Source organism: Aphidius gifuensis, linkage group LG2 (genome assembly GCF_014905175.1).
Source record: "Aphidius gifuensis isolate YNYX2018 linkage group LG2, ASM1490517v1, whole genome shotgun sequence".
Lineage (NCBI taxonomy): Eukaryota > Metazoa > Arthropoda > Insecta > Hymenoptera > Braconidae > Aphidius > Aphidius gifuensis.
In genome coordinates this window covers 13,528,981-13,547,303 of record NC_057789.1, presented here as the reverse complement: position 1 = coordinate 13,547,303, position 18,323 = coordinate 13,528,981, and the positions used below count along the sequence as shown (strand labels likewise).

Genomic DNA, 18,323 nt, shown 5'->3' with positions numbered 1-18,323 from the left:
AATTACGTTAGCTCATTTTGCCAAGTAACTTAATTTGTAGTCTACTTTAATTTTACAGCATTCTTTTTTATATTAACGAGATCACTTGGCGCGCGTTGCGTTTTAATAACGATGAAAAAATAGTTTTTCGATAATAATTATCACAATCACACTCTTTCCACATGTATTACTTGCCTCATACATATTGGTTACCCCATACGTATGACTTGCCTGATACGTATTGCTTACCTGATACGTATGGCTTGCCTCATACGTATTGCTTACTCCATACGTATTACTTACGCCATACTTATCACTTGCCTCATACGTATAACTTGCCTCATACGTATAACTTGCCTCATACGTATTGCTTACCCCATACGTATTGCTTACTTCATACGTATTCGTTACCCCATACGTATGGCTTGCCTCATACGTATTGCTTACCCCATACGTATTACTTACGCCGTACTTATCACTTGCCTCATACGTATAACTTGCCTCATACGTATTGCTTACCCCATACGTATTATATATATACCTACATATATTAATTATCAGAAAAAAAAATAATAATTATAAGTTATAACATAAATACTTATTTTAATTCAAGCGGAAATCTGTCAAATACTCAAATAACGAATCTTGATTTCAAAATATATAAATGATGTAATTTATTGATTTCCCTGACGACGAAAAAAAAAAATTTGTGTAAGAGTGACTGAGAAAGAAAATTTGTTTATTTATATTTCATTAACAACAGACAAAGAAAAAATGACAAATGACATGAGAGTGACAGAGAAAACAAAATAACCAATCAAATATTCGGAAAATCGATGACAACTGTCCTTTTTATATAAGGAAAGAAAAAAAATGATGTGTCAAATATGGCTCTAAAATTAATGTAGACTACAAATGACTTTATTTGGCTACATCCTTTCCTTTCACGGTAGGGGTACATTTTTGCTAAAAATTTTTTTCTAAAAAATATTTTTTCTAATATTTTTTTTTTCGAAATTAGGTTTTCTAAGAAATCAATTTTTTCTAAAATATATTTTCTAAATAATTAATTATTTCTAAACACGTTTATTTTCTATATTTTTATTTTATATATGAATGTTGTAACTTGAAGATTTAATATAAGTTAAAATATCGTCATTATCAACATAATCTTGATATTTAAAAACGATGTTCGAATTTGTATTTCTAATTTCTTTCTTTTCGGATCTTGATCTTCTTTAATTTTCTGTTCTGATTGGAGTTGTCTTAGCAGAATTTCGGAATCCGCTTGTACTTCTTTTAATTTCGCTATGAACGCATAAAAACTGGGGTGATCTTTCCCGATCACAACTTGCAATCTATTGTTCCATCCTTCAAAAATGTTATTTTTTCGAACGGTACTTTGTAACACTGAATAATAGTGGCTCCACAAAAGTGGATTAAAACGAAGAGGTACATCTCGCGGTCTGCCTCGCTCGTTTCGAACTACACCAGTGATGTAAGTATTCCCAAAATATTCATATCCCGACCCGAGCTAAAAAATCTCACTCGTCCGAGGTCTTCCAAGTCCTAAAACGTGCTTTATTGAACTTAAACTGTCTTCCGAATCTTAAAACGCGCTTCATTAGTCTTCCGAAATCTTCCCAACAAAATTACATATTTTATTTGATAATTTTCGAAGCTGCCGTAGTCTTTCAAATCAAGCGTTAACGCTTAATTTGCAGAACTTCGAAACCCTTAAGGTTTTCTAAAATTTTTTTATGTCACAGTGGGGTTTATTTTCGGGCCCCCTCTCAAATTAAAATAAAATAAAATAAATTTTAACTTTGAAAGCCTGCGGTCTTGAAATTAAAGACTTGGAAATTTATTTCAACAAAAATTAAGGAACTTAAAAAAATTTCAAACTACCTGATATAAAGTTATCAAGTTTCCTATTAATTTATATAGGAACCAACTATATCCTGCGAACTCGTATTAACATATTGCTCTTATCACCTAACTCATTTTATTACATAATTTTTTAAAATTTATATATCTTTTTTAAGAAAAAAAAATCAAGTTCTTCTAATTTCTAATCGATCTAGTATTAAATTTTATTTTAAATATTTATTCAAGTATTTATAATATAAAATTGATTCAAATAACAAAAATTAGAAGTCAAAAAATTATAATGAAAATAATCTCTATCAATATCAATTGAACAAATGGCTGAGTGTTTAGCCTATACGACTTTCACACCGGAGACCTACGATCGTTCCTTCGTAGGTTTTTTTTTTTTCGCTTTTTTCACGGCTCAAAATAAAAAAAAAATAAAAAAATGGAAGACTTCGGAAGCCTACAGTCTTGAAATGGAAGACTTCCTCTGAAAGAGCTCAGGCTTACGAAGTCTTTAAATGGAAGACTTCGTAAGCCGGAGGTCTTCAATTCAAAGTCTTTCTAATTGGACAACTGAAGACTGTTTTAAGACTTCGACATTTTTAAGACTCAGTCTTCCGAGGTCTTCCAAGTCCTAAAACGCGCTTTATTGAACTTAAACTGTCTTCCAAATCTTAAAACGCGCTTTATTAGTCTTCTGAAGTCTTCTAAACAAAATCACAATTTTTTTTTGATAATTTTCGAAGCTGTCGTAGTCTTCTAAATCAAGCGTTAACGCTTGATTTGCAAGATTTTGAAAGCCTTCACCCGAGTGGAGATCTGGTCAAGCTAGCCTGATTTGACTTCAAGTCTTGATCAAGACTTGATCAATGTTCCCTTAACACGGGAAGCCTGATCAAAATTTGATCAAGATGCTTGATTAAGGATAACTTGATTAAGATTGGATCAAGGAAACCTTAACACATTCTTATTAAGGCCAACCTGATCAAGAATTGATCAAGACTTGATCAATCAATAGTTTATTGTGCAACAAGAGTGGTAAGGTGTGTTTTATGAAATAGTGTGCGCGCGCAGCGATATTTTATACCATGAATACATTGAACGCATTGTAAACGCGCCACAAACTAGGCTTGTCAAATGTTGTAAATGTTAGTTGTCATAATCGTAGTTTGTTATTTTTCTTAGAAAAAAAAATTATAAAGGTATTAAATATTAAAAAACAATAAATTACCATCGCGAAACACGTCACGAAGCCCAAAGGGGGCATAAGAAAAAAACACATCGAATATGATTCAATAAAAAAGTATTTAAAGTTTAAAATATTTACTAAAAATAAAAAAAATTATCTGACCTGATATGATAAAAAATAAAACAGTGATATTAAAATCGAATTGAAATTAAAAATCAATAACAAGTAATAAAAAATACCAATAAAAAAAAAAAAAAATTCAAGAATACAAACAGCCTGTCACAAATATTCTATATTTTTACGTTAGAAATATTAAACAAAACAAGAAAATTAAAAAAAAATCAAAAAAATATTGTAATATTGAATATTATTATTAACAAATATTATTATTACATAACTTGACACACAAATATACATTATTAGGTGCATTATTTAAAATACAATTTTCAATCGACGTAGATAAATATGATTCTGTCATCTTGGACAATCTTGGATGACTAAAATTGTGTGTTTTTTTTTTTTTATATTATATGTGTATGTGTGTGATACCGTGATACTACGTCGTTGGAATCGAGACTTAACACTGAACTAGATGCAAAAAACACCCGTTGAGGGCGCAAAAAACAGAGGCACTTTTCGTTTACTCCACGACTGTTTCAGTTACTTCTCGACTGTTTCGCTTACGCTTCTATAAACGTCAGTTCACCTCACCGATGAATGTTATAAAATACATTTTGGTACTTGTATTTTTTCCAAGATCATCTTGATCAAGATTGGATCAAGAAAACCTTATCACATTCTTATTAAGGCCAACCTGATCAAGAATTGATCAAGCCTTGATCAATCAAAATACATTTTGGTACTTGTATTTTCTCCAAGATCATCTTGATCAAGATTGGATCAAAAAAACCTTAACACATTCTTATTAAGGTGGTATGTAAATCCCAAAGTAGGACGACTCTTTGGGTGCAAAGGGGCACTCTGATAACCATAGTAGAAGGAGGCTCTTCTGGGCGACTTCGTGGAATGCGGTTCCCCCCTTTTCCCCCTCGAGTGTGTTGTGCATGGGCCTATATTGAAGGGCCCGGAGTAAAATAAAATAGCAAGGGTGCGAGTGAGAGATATGTGTGTGAGTGAGAGGTATGTCTGTGAGGGGGTGTGTAGGTTGTATAGTATAGGATAAAGGAGGTTGTAAGGGCGCGTAGTAAAATAAAAATGCATGGGTGACGTCTGGGAGTGGAGTAAGGAATAACATAAGGACTCGGATAGAAAAACGTCTTATGGGGAAAGCAATGCGTGGAAGTGAGAGAGTTTTATACTTACATAGTTGGGGTCAGTTTCAGACATGGTGTATAGAACTTTTCTTAAAATCTTTTTTGGTTGAAAACAAAACTTAAATATAAAATAAAAATATATAATATTATTCTTAACCTATGGAAATAAATTTCAAGACTTTTTTTTTTTTTTTTAAATATGAATTATATTTTTATTTTCTCAAATTTTTATTTTTTACAATTTTTATTTCAAACATCAGTTTCATCCACACCGTGTATACTTTCAGGATAATCTATTTCAGGCTCACGAGGTGTACGTAAATGTTCTGGTATAGCAACAACCTCCTCATAATTTCTTTGTTTAACAAATTCATATCTATTCTTCATCCACTTTTTTATTTGACGTGCAACTTGGAGGGCGCATCCTGTTTCTTTCTGTAACCCATGGTGAATACAGGTTGTTGACGGTGGTAATTAATTGATAAATTGAGGCCAAAATTTCTCTTTATCAACATCTCTGATTGCCGTGCATAGTACTTTCTCAAGATATTCACAGGATTCATTGCCAGAACTCAAAATAATTCTGCTTTTTGAGGCGAGGGTCCTTAAAACTTTGATGACTTGTGCTTCCTCAGACTCACCATCGAACCAATTCATTTTTAGTTTACGGGTACGCTTCAGGTTTTCATAACGACCATACGCTGAGAGTGTTGTAAAGTCGCAAAATGGCGTTAAAAGCCAATGACCAGCTATTTTTTCATTTATACCAAACACAGCAATTTCTTTTGGTGAAAAAGTAAAATCTTTTTCTACAAAACCAAGAACAACAATAGCGATATCCATGACGGTCAAATAAAGACTGAAGTAGTTTTCGAAAACACAGATAAATCCAAAATTCTTATTATGATTATTATTATTATAGAGGTAGGGGAAAAAAATATACAAGTCAAATTATTTTCAAATACAAGAAATTAATTATTATTATTTTTATTTATTTATTTATATTTCAAATACAATCATTCATTATTATTATTTATTTATTTTTTTTTTAAATACAAGGAATTTATTATTTTTTTTTATTCATTATTATTATTATTATTTTTATTTTCTTTTTTTTTAAGAATACAAGTCATTTATCATTATTGTATCGCACCACGTATCCAAATATACCACGATAATTTCACAAGGGTTGTAAGGCCTTATGTTTGATACAGGGCTATCAAAGGATGTGGAGGATAGGTTGTAAATTGAAATAATAGGAATAACACTTTAAATAAATCTAAACACTGTGGCTTAAATTCTATTAATATATTCACTTTATTATTTCACTAAAATTATAATTAATTGTATTGTATATTGTATATTGAGTTGACTCTAAAAAGTGTTGTCATGGACAGACACTACTATTTTATATTGTAAGTATAAAGAAATCCCGTTGTACGTGAATCAATATTAATTAGAGATGTTACGTAAACGAGTGTTGAAGAGCAACTGATTTCTCAGTTTGTTGAAAATTGTTAAGTCCAAAAAATGGGTGTGTACTTAGTTAAAAAATTAGTTTTAATTGGTCAAAAATTAGTTCAAGAGAGGGTAAAAAACTAGGTGTAGGTGGTGGGATTTTTAGACATAAAATTGGGCCTTGTGTGGTCCAAGGGGTGACATAAAAAATACCATGTGTAAACAAAAAATATAGATTTTACGACCGGAAAGTCCAAGACGTTTTCATGAATTTAGTTTATTTTAAAAAAGTTATAAATTTACTTTTTTATTGTCGATTTTACGATCATTCTGTGTATCGAAAATACGTTAGTGCAGTTGTTTGACAGATGTGAGATTTTCTCTAATTCTTGACAAATAATGTTTTAAAAAATATGTTATAATAGTACCAAAGAGAAACTTGAGTTTATGGTTTTATTTGTTACGTGATTTTTACTCAAAAATCTATGCATGAGTTGACCATGTGTGGGAATATTCGAGTTTGTAAAAAGCTATTAAAAGTACATAAATTAAATCGTTGTTTAAAATATTTTAGAAAAATATAAACCAAAATTGTTAGTCATATGTTATTTGAAATTGTATGACCTCGTGATCTAGCCATAAAAAACAGAGTAATGTTTAAAACTTATCAACTTATTGTATTTTGTTTAAAAAATAAAAAGAATAAAAATCCGGTCAGTCTGGGACCGACAGACATGTGGTTCGACCCGGAACAATTATTATTATTTTTATTTATTTTTTTTTTTTTTAAATACAAATCATTCATTCATTTTTTATTTAGTGTCGTTGGCCATATGGTCTGCATAATGAGAAGGTGTTGGTCCACGATACTCCAGGGGATTTAAACTGTTTGGTGCAGTGGCAGGATAAATAAAGTCGTATAACTGATCAAAATTCTTGACTAAAATATCATTATACAATAAAGACAAACATGGATCCATAAAACCCGGTTCAAGTTTTGTGTTGTCTTCAGTGGATTTCTGTATTTCCTCAAATAAATGGTTCCCAACAGTCATCTGTAAATAATGCTGAAGAGTTTCTTCATGAATACGTACACCTCCAAAGTTTTTTCGTAGATATTCTATAATGCCATCCGAGTAAATATCTGCAGGATAATGAGTCGATATTTTTTGACAAGCTGCTACCCATGTTCCGAGAGAGGATAATGTCCTCAAAGTTTTTTTCATAAATACTAAACGGACATTCCCTTGTTCAAAAAGAATACCTCGTTCACGTTTATGGTCTGTGGCTGGAAAACTTATAGTTAAATCTCTAAGATGTACTGGTTGAGTGTAATTGAGTTTGAAGTCCGGTCTCGAATCGTCACCATCATAATAATATGAAAATGATCTACACATTTTCGTCAACGGTATCCATTGCGTTTCGATATCCAAAAAAATACTTCTTTTGGTATCACTGGCTATAATTTGTATTGTAGAAATACTCGCCACTTGTCCACTCAAGACTCACACACAATGATTTTGTATTAGATTTATTAAGAGCAGTTGTATATGGTAAAACGAGAACCCTGTCGTACTGAGCTATGTTGAATAACTGATGAAATAAACTTTTTTACGAAAGCTTTTTCACTTTTTTAAAAATAAGAGTGGGAGAGCTTACAGATTTTAGTAGATGTCGGTGTTGGTTGGTCTGTCTGAGGATCCAACATCATTTTCAACCTTTATGTCGTTGAATTTTTTAATTTTTTTTCTTATTGTGTAAAAACAATTCAATGTTGGTTTTTTTAAAATATGGTACAAAAGAACAAGTCCTAATAATATTTGACCCAGTAAAATTTTTAGGTGTGTATCGTGAATTTTTTCTTTTTCAGTTACAGTAAATTTCACAGCATTTAATGTCTTTACAATGTCTTTAAGACTTAGAGGACTTGAGTTGAAAATCATTTTTTCAATCGCTGTTTTATTAGTTCCATTTATACCATTAACTAAATTTAAAAAATCATATCCACCAATATAGGGATGGAGGACTTTATCATTATTTTGGGATATGCCAGGAACACCGACTAATGTCACAGAATCGATACGGGCTCTACATCCACTATTGACAGTTATTATACCTGTATAATTAAGTTTGCGGGTTCTCACGTCATCACCACAAACAACTCGTAACTCAGTATTTTCAACCATGCTATATAACCATTTTTTATTACTGTATTCACTTTTATCTTGGGCTATAAGAATCAAAGAACTTTTAGGTTTAATGTATGCCGCAATATGTGATTGGAAAGTATGTTGTTTTGACGGTGCTGGATGGATTTCATATATTGAATAAATTTTTGGTGATAGTAGAGGTATCATAATACTCAGTAAAATTCGTCTCTCATGGTAGGCAATAGATATTTTTGCAATTTTCCGCAGACCATCAATACCCGCTTCATTTATTGATAATAGTAGTACATACTGATTATTATTATTTTGTAAAAAAAGACGCAAAGAATCTTCAATTTCCTACTAGACATTATTCGAGGGTGGATTAATCCGAGTCTAGCAAAATAGTCGATTTAAATTCTGAAGCCAGGTACGTCCGAGGTTTACCATAGTTTCGAAGTGAACTTTCCATAAAAGTGTATCCTTGCTTTTCCATCCAACACTAAATTCTTCCATTTTTGCACGAAAATAATTGATAAGTCCGTCATTGTGTTTTAATCGAGTCTGCACTGTATGTAGCTCTGTTTGTAATAGATAGGTTGTATTATTTAAAACAGAAATTGTTTTTTTATTATCACGTTTTAATTTATCGATTTCTTCGTTAATCATCTTGGCATCGTCTTTATTCAGAATTCCAAATAAAGAGCTTGATATTGCACCCACGATAGGGTAGATCGGTTCATTACGTTTTGTTTTCATAACGTCTTTATAAAATAATGAATTAATTTGTTCTGTATACATTGCGATTTTTTTTCGTTGTTGTTCCAAAAAAGGAAGGCGTCGTGATACAAAGTCACAATTATTTTCTACAATTTTATCTGCTTCATACTTTTGACATATTTTATGTAGACAAGCCAATCCTAGGTCTTCTTTAGTATAATTACCACCCTCACCCAGATCAGCATCAAAGTAACGCAAAGGTAAAATATTCGGTAAAAAATTGAGATGATCGTCAACATCCATATACGTTGTAAGTTGTAGACTATTACTCGTTAGACGCACGTTTTCGATATGATCATAATACAACCCTGGTGTTTGTATTCTCGATTCAATTATTTTTACAACTACAGAAAAAATCAAAAAAAGTGTCAGCGCCATGGTATTGACTGAATCACGGCTTGTGATTGACTAAGTCGATTAATTTACAACACGGGTATATGAATAGGTAAAATAATTTACAAGACAGGTTATATTTGTTTAAAATATTATTTTTATTTTTATATTTATGAAATAATTGGTCGTACAACTTTTTCAATATCTGCTCTACATATAACACATTTTTTTAAATCAGTTGAACAATTTCCACAAGAAACAAAATGTCTACGTGGTAAAAATAATATACCTAAATTTTTTTCAAAACAAATTTTACATTTGAATTCAATATCTTCATCTATACTGTGGTAATCCGTAGGTATATTTCTCATAATGACTATTGAGTTCAATTCGATTGTCAAACTTTCTGCTTCTTCCTCATCGTCTGATGGTTGATCATCGGTTTGAGGTATTTTAAAATGATCAATAAATTCTTGTCCTGTGATGACACGTACAAAATAACATTCTTTAAAATAACGTGCATGTTCTTCCCATGGATCTTCATTTGGGAGCCAATCTTTTATACCATTACCAGAGTGATAACACTGAACGTAGTCACCAATACCAGTGTAGAAAAATCCGGCCTCAGCTAGCTATTCTTTTGTCTGGCTCATGTGCCTAGGCCAATATCCATATGATTTCAGGCGTACGTCATAAGTCAAGTATTGTCGAACCTTGGCAGTTTTAACATCAATCTCAGGCTGTGGATCAGGGTACGGTGATGGTACATAATCAAAAAGACTTAAAAATTCTCGATGTTCAAGTCTTGATAATATGAATAATATGAATAACGGAATGACGGTGAAATTACAGGAGAAATATTTTTCCGATAAGGGTAGTAAGTAGGTACAGCCACGGTGTCAGGGTGGATGCCCACAGGGACATTTCCAGATGGTATTCAGCGTACAAATCTACAGCTTGGTTTGTTTCGATGATGTTCAAGCCAAGGGATATCACCTAAAGTCCAATCGTTAATTTTAACTCCACATTCAAAACAACATACAAAGTTACCAACTCCGGTATAATAGAATCCTGCAGAAGCCAATTCGAAAATATCTAAAAGATGAGCTAACGGCCATGTTTCAAAACTTTTATGGCGATTGGATTCTACACGATACAACAATCTTTCACCACGTTCAAACTAAGTACGTTTTTCGATGTGTTCTGCCATCACCATGCTTGTTGATGAAGCCATTTTTTTAAACTAAACATCTATTTTTAAATTCTCTTTATATATATTTTTTTAAAAATTAAGGAGAGGGAATAATTCAAACAAAAAACAATTTTATTTATTTTATTTTATTTATTTCTTTATTCAACGAAATTTACAATAAGAATGTTGTACAGTTGCACCACTACCTCGGAGAAAATGAAAACGCTTATTTTCAAATATATTTTTTTTTTGAATCAATTTTTTATACATTGTCATTATAGTATTGTCGTTGAGTTTAGTATCGTCTCCAAACAACCGTTGGAAACTCGAAAGATTTCCGCCATTGGAAAACCAATGTAGAGCAACAATGCAATAGCAACCACACACATTAGACGAAGAATCTTGAAGCCTTTTATTATTATACTCGTAACAGACAGTGTTTCTTCTAAGGACATAGATGAAGCGAGGATCGGTAGGTATTTGTCCAAAACTATCGAAGTCTATTCCATAGCCAAAATGATCGATAAATAATGCGACCCAATGAGATCCTGGTTGATTATGATTGTCTGTATTTGCAATTATTGCACACTGCTTTATCCAGACAAAAGGTAGTTTGTCTACAGGATAAATTCCACCAACAGAGATATCTGTATACGGTAAAGCTCTAGCTAGCTGTTGAGTATCCATGAGATGAATCACGCTATCCTGCGCTGCTTAGACTAATATATATTTTTATTTTCACTCTTCTTTATATTTAATTACTATAATCCATTATAACTTAACGGCTGGAGTCTATTTCAATGATATTATCATATTCGGCATAAACAAGACAATTAACGACTTGTGCCAAAGCTTCACTGAAGTGTACATCAATACGTAGGCTGCCACTCTTAATTAAGTTCCAATGACCTGCACTATGTGCGGAAAGATCTGGGATTAAGTCAAAAGCAAATAACGTATAACCTTTTCTATAGCTATCTCTATCTATTTGCATGCCGTGGTCTCCAAAATGAATACCAGTACCAGAAAGAAGTGTGTGGTATGCCTCAGCATCAAATTTAATATTGGAAAATGTAGGCTGCAACGGTTTTCCAGGTATTTGTTTACCATCGACGTAGAGACATAGAAAATTTATATTAAAGTGTTGGAAGTAGAATGAATTATGGCCCCATTACCATTCGAGCCCCGGTTATCAACAATTCCAATAACAACTCGCTTAAGTAAAGTACCAATAATAATATTGTCGAGACAATTTCCAAGGATTCCTGCAGTGAGTAAAAAACTCTCGACCTCCACTCTAGTAAGGGGATATTTAGCTGTCGTTTTAGCTAAGGCTTTTGCATGAGCAATCATAATATGAGGATTTAGCTTGACTCGGCGTACAATCAATGACGCTTCTAATATTTGTATTTTATAATCCTTGTCGTTTGAGGCATCCATTAAACAAAATTCTTGTTTTGACCGTGTGATTAATTTCAATCCCATGGTAAGTCTATATATTCCTCACTTGTTCCAGGTACATGAAATTCGATTTGCGAATCATCACTCATTGAACTGATAGGATTGTAATGAGCCCATGTAGAATCTTCGATCGTTGTTTGTGTTAGCGGTATTGTAAATAAGTCAAGCTCCGACTTTGTACACTCACACGAATTATTATGTAAAAAAGACATGGTTATTTAAGAAAAAATATCGTACACGTTACGTTTATTTTCCTTTTTTATTGATCTTTCTCTTTTATTATTTTTCTTTATATTTTTCCTCTTTTTTTTACCACCACCTTTCTGGACTCTAGAACGAGATTTTTGCTTCTTGACGCGTGGGCGACCACTACCTTTCTGATTACGTTTTTTCTTCATCACACCCTTTTGTTTATTAATACCAGAGCCTTTTTGAATATTCTTTCGACGCCACTTTTTCTTATGACTACTGCTACCACCCCCACGGTTATTCCACAATGTTTCTAAATTATCTACTGCTTTACGTTTAAGTCGGTGACCAGATTCTTTTAATCGTGTCTCTAATGATTTTTTAAAATCAGATTTATGGGTTAGTACATCATCCAATACACTAACTCCAGCCTGCCACAACTCTTCACCAACAGGTTTAGCTACTCTTTGTAATATAGGATATACTGTTCTATACAATCCCTTGAGAAAACCCCCAACACCGTTTCCTCGCTGATTATAATTAATGTATTGATGTTGATGAGTTGTTGCACCACCACTGACTTGATTATCATAATACTTTAAATACATTGACATACTCAATCAATTTTTTGAAAATGAACCGCCATGGTCAAAGGCTCATCCCCAAATAAGACTAAGTGGTCATTAGAATCTTTTATAATACATGATATTGTTTGAAAAGACTGTTGAATTACTGATAAATAATAAGGCTGGAAATTCACATTATTATTCCCACCATACTTATATTCATTACTATCAAAAGGTACAATTCTTAAAACTTGTTTATTTTTATCACTTATAATATATGGTGAACAAATATCACAATAAACATACAATGAGTTTGGCAATGCTCTCAACAAACTGGCTGGTTTTTCACTAAGACGTATAACAATTTTTTTGGAAAATAATAATCCACACTCTATGTAATTAAAGCCTAGAATATCTGACAATTTTTTTGTTAGTGTTATTGAATGTGAAGCACAGGTTTCACCACAAATTTTTTTTATACTGGTAAAGCGTGTTTGGGAATTAAATTTGAATTCAAAATGTTGATTCAGTATTTTATCTCCATTCAAGGCATTAATTATTGCCTCAGTATTTTGATAAACGCCATGAGGTAAAAATATCGTAATATCCCCAGACTGTGTTACATCAATACCTATACAACCTTCTTGAGGATAGATATGTAAAAAACCGATAGGTAAATTTATATCACAGAGACCAACAACCCACTCACCCTCCAAATTGATTTCACGTGGTAGTTGTATACTAAATTCCGATGCATTATTATTAGGATAAAATTCAGTACTTTTGTTACTAACAAGTGTGAGGTAAAAATTTCTGTCATTATTCATTGTAGATTACTTGCAGGAATCCAGCTATCAAATTTCGATGGCCAATCCAGCCAGTGTACAAAATATTCTTTTCGCTTGCCTTTACCACGTGTTTTTAGAATTTTTTCGATTTTAAATACACTTTCTTCAATGTTTTTGTTAACTGGAGACAATTCAACCTCATAAAACATACCATCAATAACTTCACCAGCTAAATCGGCTAACTCATAAATCGGTTTGCCTTGACGTGATGTAGCTTTCGTTATTTTAAATATTTCCTGAGACCCTTTCTGGAATTCACCTTTCGCAGCACTGATGCGCACACGGTCATTTACTTTATATTTAAATCGATCAACTATTTTTTCATCATCATAACGACTTTCTATATTTTTTCTAACGATTTCTAAATTATTCATCGTCACTGCAGATGGTGTCATTTTAATCGATGTATGAATAGAATTATTGTACCCATCGACAATATGTTGTAATATATCTATATATTTATGTGTTCTTTTATGTGTAAAATAACCCCAAATACGTTCTTTTATTGTACGTATTACGCGTTCTACAATTGATGCTTTTATGTCAGGATTTCTTGCCACTCGAAAATAAATATTAGCATCGCTTAACATCTTTTGGATAATTTTGTTTTTAAACTCACTTCCAGAATCGGTCTGTGAAAAAACAGGCATCTTTTTAAATATACGTTCAAATCCTGAACATACTTCTGGACTGGTTTTATTTTTTAATGGTTCAATCCATAAGAATTTACTAAATACATCAATAACAACAAGTAAAAAAGTTATACCATTATTTTCTGATTTTATACTTTGTAAATCTGCTGAATCAGCTTCCCAAACAGAATCGATGCCTGATACATTATAATGTATACGCGGAAATTTACGTTTGACAGGTTTGTGTAATGTATACGCGTCTTGTGAATTTAAATACTCTTTTATTTTATCACCTAAATTTGGATATTTTGCTACAATATTACGTGCACCAGTATAAGCAACAGGATTTGATGAACCATAATAAATATTTGCAATGGGTGTATTATTTTTTATATTTTTCTCATTAGTATTTATGAGGTCTTTTTTGACTTTTTCTTTTCGGGACTTATTCTTTGCCATGATACTTCAGATTCACCACTAGTAGTTGGTTGCTCACCATCCGGAAATTGCGGCTCAAGTCTTTTACTAACTCTGTGATTTGGGCGGTCGGCTGATGGTGTTAAAAACAATATTGTCTCGTCATCATCTTCATCTTCTGAAATGATAGGTGACTTCCAGAAATTGTCATTACCTACAGAACTACGCGGAGTATTTATACCACGGAGAAACTTTGCAAATTCTTCTTGACCAACAGCATTATGACTTTTACGATAACGTAAAGCATCATTCAATACATCAACAATATTTGTATTGGGTATTTTATTGTTGTTTATACTTATGTGACCAGATTTATCCCATTTAAAACGCTTATTTATATCCTCAGTGTTAATATGATCAATTATTGCCTTAGCTTTTTGCTGATATCGCGGAGGAACACTTTTTATTATATTCTCGACAGGGTACGATGAATCTTCTATACTATCATCGATATCTTTATATGTTAATTTTGTATGTGGTCTGTCATCATCACTCTCAAAAAATAAAAATCGCCTAAATAACTCACGATTTTCACTCCATTTTTCTGCATCATTTTTAGAAGAATTTAAAATTTTTGTAAGTTCTTTATCAAGACGTGATGTTGGATCCCCAGGTGTTTGGATACTTGTGAATGCATGATTTTCATTTTCAAGCGACTTGAGTTTATTTATAGAATCGTGAGGTACGAGGGCCATCTTACGTGTATGCTCCATATTTTTACGCCAAATTTTTAAATAAAAGAATTATTATAATCGTAATCAATAAGGCTAAAATACCAATACAATGCTTTATGATAATTTTCTTTTTAGCTGCTCAACTTATTTTTGAAATTATTTGTCTCAAAATTTTCTTATATTTTTTTAGCTTCCTTTTTTCCTTATCTTTGATTGGTAAAACCCCTTTCAAATAATTCAAAATGATTTCACAAATACAATGAATAACTTTAGAATCACTATGTCGAAGTATTGCTCGACGTTGTTTTGGATTAGCATGAACAAGTGATGTTAATAATATTGTATTTTTCCGATCAAATGGTATTCTCAAAGACACCCGCTTTGGTGTGTTGTCAGACATTATAGATGTACAACTGGTAAATTTAAAGATGGATCACTATTATTTATATCACGTACTTGTTTTGGGACATACACATAATTTACAGGGTCACTAGGAAAAATACATGTCCTAATACGAATGTTTTCAGGTGTTGACTGATTCAAATCAATTAATAAGTAACCATGTGGCGCTGATGTAGCATCTAAATAAGCTTCTTGAATAAATTTTGTATTCAACGGGGATATTTGTCTAGCAAGATGAGAAATTTGAGCTTTGTCACGCGGATTTTTAAAAACAACAATATAATTTGTATTCAAAGAAATTTCCCTATAAAATTTTCCCCCATGAAATAAATTTTGTGATAATAATAATACACTTAAATTGCGGTGATGTGAACCCTTGGTAAATATATCTAATACCGATGACCCACTACTACTTTCACGCATTAAATCATCCATTATGATTAACTTTTTTTTTTTAATATCATTAAAATCTTTCATGTCTGGTAAGCCTTCTTGAAATTCAACATTTTTATATTCAGTATACACAGGTTGCCATTCGGCGTAATATAGAATAATACGGTCAAATTCAGTATCACATAATCCTGATAATTCTTTTAAAAAAAGTTTAGTCCAAACACTTTTACCAGCCCCGGACGGACCTGAAATAATAATTTTAAATGGATGTGTCATTTGCCAACCCATGATGATAACTGAAAAAAATTTGGTAGGGTGTGTATTCAATAAAAACATAAAACATTTTATTTTTATTCAAGATTTATTCATATAACATATTTAGCACGTTTATTTACAGTATTATTACATGTATTATACTCAGTCGTTAAGTCCCTAGGTCTTTTTTTACTGGTATTATACGGCCTAGTATTATACTCAGTAGTTAAGCCTCCATGTCTTTTTTTACTGCTATTATACATAGTAATATAACCATACGGTAATGTATTATTCATGTTAGCTGTAAATTTCCGTTTCGGTCCGGTAACACGAACAATTTTCGATTCTGTTATTGTATGTACATCATGTTCTTTAGTTCGACGTATTGAGTCACAAGTTACAATAATTTTGTCGTTTTTGCCATTAGTTAAAGTCTTAATACTATCATAATTGACTAATTTTCGAGCATTAACGTCAAGTCGTACACCTTTTAATTCACATACTTTGCTTATTGTACCATCAGGTTTTTCAGCAATATAACTATAAAATTTAGGGCCCTCAGAAATAAAAGTTTTTATGTAACCACCATCAAGCTCATCAGTGAGATCACCTAAATAATTACCTAATGGAAGTTTATCATTTTCATTCTCAGAAATAAAAACTATAGAGTCAGTATATAATGATGATTTTTTAGATAGGGATATATCTAAGAAACTTTCTGGCATTTCTTCCTTTGAAGATCGAAAGACTTTAACAATATCAGTCGGTGGCACAAACGATAAAGCGACTAACAATCGACTCGCGTCTCTAATGCTAGAGTCTTCTTGATCACAATACCCGCATGGAAAAATATATATACGCTGAATATATTCAAAAATATATAAAAAATATAACTGAATATATGAAAGTTACAGTTAATTGGCCTAAAGTTATATCTGTCATCTATATCCGCATAATATATTGTCAATATATATCTTATAATATATTTTTGAGATATGGCTATTTTATATTTTGTGTTTATTATGAGTTTCACGAATATTTAGAATATATAACTGTATATATTCAGAATATATATATATATTCCACATGGATATATCAGATAATAATTTCGTTGCAGACCTTCTTGTTGGATGTGTTGGTATACACTCTGTCCTAAATAAAATAAGCAACAACGTATTTTTTCGGCTCCTAATACTTCTCCTGAATAGATATATTTGTTTATTTTATTAATATGTAATAATTATATTATTATATAATTAATAATCAGAGGCGGGAAGTTCGTCTGTTATTTCAGCTTGCCGTAAATACCATGGCAACATGGTGAAATATAGTTTAAAAAAAAGACGATCTGAACCTCGTACATGGAAAAAATGGCCTCAAAAAATGGCCTTATTTTTTTTGGCCTCTTAAAAATGGCCCTTTAAAATGGCCTTATATTTTTTGCCTCTTAAAAATGGCCTCAAAAAATGGCCTTATTTTTTTTTTGGCTTCTTAAAAATGGCTTTAAAAAATGGCCTAATGTTTTTGGTCTCTTTTGGCCATTTTTTGGGGCCATTTTTAAGAGGCCAAAAAAAATAAGGCCATTTTTAAGAGGCCAAAAATATAAGGCCATTTTAAGAGCCATTGTTAAGAGGCCAAAAAAAATAAGGCCATTTTTTGAGGCCATTTTTTCCATGTACGAGGTTCAGATCGTCTTTTTTTTAAACTATATTTCACCATGATGCCATGGTATTTACGGCAAGCTGAAATAACAGACGAACTTCCCGGCTCTGTTAATAATATATAATGAAAAAAAAAAAACAAAAAATTTAGCTTATATGAAAGTAGCTCTGTTTTAGCAACTTTTTTTTAATAATATATATATATATATCTTTAGCAAATATTGTTTTATACAAAAAAATTTCCTTAGAAATCTATTGTTTTAGATAAAAATTTTTTCAGCAAAAATGGGTTAGGGAAAGTGTACACCAATCTAACAAACATTTGCCAATAGCTTTTTTATTAATCAATTATGGAAAAAATAGCGAAGAAAAGGATGTTGCGAAATAAATTAATTCGTAATCTCGATTAATTTTACAGCCATTTAAAACAATAATTTTATTTTCATATAAAAAATAATGTTATTAAATTAACCTTGATTACGAATTGATTGATTTGGCAACATCCTTTCTTTAGATTTATTGTGTTAAATGGCTGTAA

General features: G+C 31.6%; 1 protein-coding gene across 1 annotated transcript in view; it reads left to right on the top strand.

The window, feature by feature from the left end:
* Positions 1-18,323, top strand: part of LOC122850404 (titin-like) — a 55,538-nt gene that overhangs the window by 32,027 nt on the left and 5,188 nt on the right. The gene's annotated exons all lie outside the window — the stretch shown is intronic.